Here is a 6000-nt window from a genome sequence, read left to right as displayed (position 1 = left end):
TATATTCATTTCCCAGTGTTCTTTCTCTGGGTGTAGCTGCTTCTGTCCATCTTTGATCAATTAAGGCTCTCTTTATCGAAGAGGTCCACTTCCATCAGAATACATCCTCAAAGAGTATTGTTGTTGAAGTATATAATGATCTCCTGGTTCTGCTCATTTCACTCAGCATCAGTTCATGTAAGTCTCTCCAGTCTTCTCTGTATTTATCCTGCTGGTCATTCCTTACAGAACAATAATATTCCATAACATTCATATACCACAATTTACTCAACCATTCTCCAATTGATGGACATCCTTTCATTTTCCAGCTTCTAGCCACTACAAACAGGGCTGCCACAAACATTTTGGCACATACAAGTCCCTTTCCTTTCTTTAGTATCTCTTTGGGGTATAAGCCCAGTAGAAACACTGCTTATGTTTGCAGTATGCACAGGGTATGCACAGTTTGATAACTTTTTGAGCATAGTTCCAAATTGCTCTCCAGAATGGCTGGATGTGTCTGAAACCCTTTTAGAAGGTCTACAAATTCAAAAATAGTTTTTATTTCCAATATGGTAAATGTCTATAAATATAATCCAGATAAACAAAAACATTTTGGAGAGATCCTCAATAATTTTTAATAGGCTAAAGATACTGAAAACAAAAGTTTGAAAACCACTGGCCTAGATAATAGATAGTCTGCATCCACTTGATTTTTCCTATGTAGATTGTTAGGCTTATCTCTTTCTGGTAATTGTGGATTTCATTAAGAAGGCTCACTGGGGCTTAATTCAATAAACACAATGCCACTGGCAAAGGAAACATTTGGAGAACCTCATGATTTATAGGGAATCTTGTTTCATTTGGACTCTGCAAGGCATCCTCTATAAAATGGTGAACATCCTTAATTTCCTGCTTAACACTGATACTCAGAAGATCAATGAGTGAGCAAAATTATTTCTGTAACTGTAGCTGTCATATATTAATTTAGATGTGTTATACATCATGTATGTTAGTTGCTATAAATATATCCATATACACATATATACTGTACATATTAGCATATATTCACATATACTATATATATTCATATCCATACTTATACATTTAGATACATAAACTGCACTAAAACTTTTGGGACATCCTGTATACAATAACTTCTTATTATAGAAATTGGTGCCTAGTGATCAGAAAAGAAGTTAACATATCTTCTACAGATCCTGATTGTAGTATGTATATATGTATACATGTGTGTGTGTGTATGTACAAAAAGATCTTTTTTTAACTTCTTCAATTTTGTGTTGGGTGGAAAAGAACATGGGATTTGAAGTCATAAGAATTGGCTTCACATTCTGCCTTTTCTACTCTCTAGATATTGGACAAATTGCTTAACTTCTCTGGGCTTCAGTTTTCTAGTGTCACTGTTCTCATAAGATGAGGGAGTTGAGCTAAATGATTTCTGAGATTCTCTCCGGTTCCAGAGCTATGGTATTGTGACCATAAGCAAGGGGCATCAGGAAGTCTTCCTGGAGAAAGGTATTTCAGTTTGACTTTAAAGAATAGAATTCAATTACTGTTCTGTAAGAAATGACCAGCAGGATGATTTCAGAAAGGCCTGGAGAGACTTACATAAACTGATGTTGAGTGAATTGAGCAGGACCAGGAGATCATTATATACTTCAACAGCAACACTATATGATGATCGATTCTGATGGACATGACCCTCTTCAACAATGAGATGAAATAAATCAGCTCCAATAGAGCAGTAATGAATTGAATCAGCTACACCCAGCGAAAGAACTCAGGGAAATGAGTGTGAACCACTACATAGAATTTCCAATCCCTCTATTTTTGTGCGCCTGCATTTTTGATTTCCTTCACAGGTTAATTGTACACTATTTCAAAGTCTGATTCTTTTTGTGCTGCGAAATAACTGTATAGACATGTATACATATATTGTATATATAACTTATACTTCAACATATTTAACATGTATTGGTCAACCTGCCATCTGGGGGAGGGGATAGGGGGAAGGAGAGGAAAAATTGGAACAAAACATTTTGCAATTGTCAATGCTGAAAAATTATCCATGCATATATCTTGTAAATAAAAAGCTATAATAATAATAATAAAAAAAGAATAGAATTCAACAGATGTGGAGGTAGATGTGGACATTCCAGGCAAAAGAACAGATTAAGGAAAGGTATGGAGGAGTGAGAACACAATATGTATTTGGCTACAGGAAGGGGAGAGGGAAGATTTGGGTAGATAACAGGGTACATGAAGGAGCATAAAAAGAAAAGGAACTGGAAGGGAAGGAAGTAGGGAAGTAGAGAAGAAAGGAGGAAAGTGCCAGATGGTAAAGAGCTTTGAATGCTAGGCTAGGTGGCTTAAACTTGGCTCCCTAAAGGGGATATTTGAGCTGAGAAGAGGCTATGACTTTATTTAGGAATATGAAAGATTATTGTGGCAATAATATGCAGGATAGATTGGATTAGGAAAAGAGTAACCAAAAAGAAAGTAAGCTAATGAAATAATCCTGAGGGATGGTAATGAGGGCCTGTAAAAGGGATTAGAAATAAGTATAGAGGAGTTGGGTAGATCTGAGAGATATTTTCGAAGTATAATAAACAGAATCTGATTAACAATTTAGAAGTAAAAAGTAAGTGAGAAGGAAGAGTAAAAAATGCAAATATAGGAGTTGTGACATAGAAAAATAGGGAAATTGTATGGGGAAGGAAATTTATGGTGAAGATAATAATTTTGGTCTGGGATTTGTTAAGTTGGAGGTCAGAGGGATCTCCAGGTAGAATCTTATAGAATTGGTAGGAATGTCCTATAGGCATTTTATATGGTAAGCATTTCTTTTGTGATTTTTTTTTTTAGGTGTGGATCTCAGAAAAGAGCATCATGCAACAGGAAGAGTCTAGGCTATAGACACAAGGGACATAGATTTAAGCCCTGACTCTATCTATGTGAGTGTAGGCAAGTCATGTAATCTCTCTGAGCCTTAGTTTCATTATCTGCAAAATGAGGGAAGACACTGGGACAGAAATAGGCTCTATATTCAATGATTGAGCATCATGAGAGAATGTAGAGTTCCACATAAGAGCATTTCCCTGGACATAAGAAATTTATCCTCCTTTTAAGCACTAGTACTTTATTTTAAACTATTTTGATAAAAACTTTATAAAATGTATCACAGACTTTACTGTCCCATTTAACATATAACATGATTTTTTTCCTCAATGATTGGGTCATTTTATGTTAGAACATACTATCCTATACTATCCTATACTAGTGTTGGAGATTGTGTTTCTCTTCTTTCTTATTATAATGGGTCACTTCCCAATAAGTCACCTTCAAGTAGCATCTACTACCATCACCAATACTTCATTTTTTATCTGCTATAAATTCCAATCTTTAAAGAGCAGAAAGAGAAATGCTACAATCAAATATGCTTAATTGCCTTAGTTTAAATAGAGTTCTGAAATAATAAATAGGTCATTGTCTAACTGGAAAACTGGGTAAATCTTTTCTCTGAGTCTGTTTCCTCATCTGAAAAGTGAGAGGAATGAAGGAGATTATCTCTTAGAAGATTATCTTTCATTCAGTGAGTCTATGATTCCAAGAGAGCAACACTGTCTGCCCTGTTACAACCATCTCTCCTTCTGGGCATAGCTGCAGAAAATGGGAGCTGTCCAAAGTGTTAATGCATCTGAAAAAACAAGGTCTAGAGTCCAAAATACCTTCGTTTAAGAGTTTGTAAATACACTTAGCATATGGTATGCAACAAACGGTAAATTCTTTTATTTCACTCAAAGCCTGTACCCTTTTGATTTATCTTATAATTATTCTATGAGACAATTAACCTTGGACTCAACCCTGACTATTCCTTTGGATATTGCTTATTCCCTGTTTAAATTTGCTTCTTGCTCTTGGCACAGCATTTGCTCACTTGAAAACCAATCTCCTTCATAATTGTATGGTCTATTCCTTTCCTTTGATACTTTATGATCAGAACACATAGCAACAACTCTTTGAATCCCATTTGGTATAAGTCACAAAGTTTCAGTGTGTATCACGAAAGACTCCCAACTTCATGTCTAGTTGATTGGTTGTTGTTCCTGAGTCTTGCAGAGGACCAAAATGACAATACCATATTAGATTTGAGTTACAGTTTGTCCAACTATGGCTGGACAGACAGGTGTACAGAAATGGTCCCTATGAATATCTGGGGTAGACTCTCTAATCTTGCACATCTCGTGTTTCTTTTGAGTTAATTCAATTCTAATTTGCTCATAGAGCACAACACTTTCTCTGATGAGGGCACCCCATGATGGGTGGTCCTGTGCCAGTATGTACCATGTCATACAATCAGTTCTAAAGTTCTTAAGAGAAACCTTGAGAATGCCCTTGGTTCATTCCCAGTTTTCGGCAGCAAATTTGTGATTAATATTCATTACTATGCTGGGTCTGTCCCTCTTCCTTTTCCCAGTTAGGAGTTGTGTTGGAATGCATGAGCTTTGTAACAGCTATTTTTAAGATTAAAAAATTTACAACTAGTTTTGCATGTTGTTCTGCATGGTTGAAGTTTAGGAGTGTTACTGTATTTGCTTTAATCAGGAAAGAGTGAGAAGTCTGCATAGTTGCAAAATACTAGATAGGAGAACAAAAATAGAGGTTGAGTATCTGCTGGGTTATCATTCTGCTACCTTTCACAAATAATAAAATTAACTTTCAAAAAAAGCAACAACTCAGCAGGGAACAACATTCTTCTAAAGGCTTTTGCATATGTTTGAAAAGAGCTGGTTTTGCTTATAAAGTATGAATACTATGCAGATAGGACTAAAATGTTAACAATTTCTTGCCATTAACAGGTTTAGTTCTGTGGTGAATCACAATTATCTCACTGGTGTCTATCCAAAGTAATGGAAGACTTGATCATCACCAGGTTTTTACTCATTAGGATTAAAATAACTGCTCTAGGAACTCACCTGAATAAACCAAAATAGACCAGAATAATTTTCTTAACATCTACTCATTTCCAATAAAGGATTTTCTCCTTTGATTCATAAAAACTTGAGCTGGACTCACAACCTTAGATGTCTTTAAAAGAAGCACCAACATTCATTCAGCAAATATAGAGGAAGAGTCCATTATGTACATTCTATTGTGCTTTGTTGTTTATTTCCAAGTCTTCATGAGACCATTTGGGATTTTCTTGGCAAAGATACTGGCATCATTTGCCATTTCCATCTCCAATTCATTTTACAGATGAAGAATTGAGGCAAACAGGATTAAATGATTTGCCTGGGATCACACACCTAACAAGGGTCTGAGACTGGATTTGAACTCATGAAGATGAGATTCTTATTGTGCTAGATAATAGAAAGATATTTAAGATGTGTTTTTTCTTCAAGAAGATTACAATCTAATTGGAATTTTAAGATGTACATCAAGATAAACATAATAAAATAGAAAGACAATAACGGCTCAATCAACAAGCATTTATTAAGCTCTGTCTCAATCAAAGAATAAGCCTAACACTAAGTGCTAAAAAGCTTTTGAACTTGCATAACCTTGTACAAGAATTTTATTCAGATAGGCAAGGGAAACGTGACCATAACCAAGATATAAATTATCAAGATAGTTGAGAAGGGTTTGATTTCCAGAAAATGAAGTAAGAAGCTTTCTACTCTTGGATTTGATACTTAATATATACTTGATGTTGGGAAAGATGGAAGGCAAAAGCAGAAGGGGACAAACAGGCTTTGGGAGATAGAAGAGCTGTGATTCCATGCTTGGGGCATTGGGTATGCTATGATCTGTGGTGTCTCTGAGAAGACTCTTAGTGATGTCACTAAGAGTCTTCTCAGACTGAACAACTCAACAACAACATGTACTCATTGACTGACTCCTAAATTTCCTTCTCTGTAAAAAAAAAAAAAAAAAAAAAAAAAAAAAAAAAAAAAAGTCCAGTGGCTGGAAAAGAGGATCCTAAAGTCCCCTTCACCTTTA

Source organism: Antechinus flavipes, chromosome 1 (assembly GCF_016432865.1).
Source record: "Antechinus flavipes isolate AdamAnt ecotype Samford, QLD, Australia chromosome 1, AdamAnt_v2, whole genome shotgun sequence".
Classification (NCBI taxonomy): Eukaryota; Metazoa; Chordata; class Mammalia; order Dasyuromorphia; family Dasyuridae; genus Antechinus; species Antechinus flavipes.
This window is presented reverse-complemented; position numbering follows the sequence as displayed.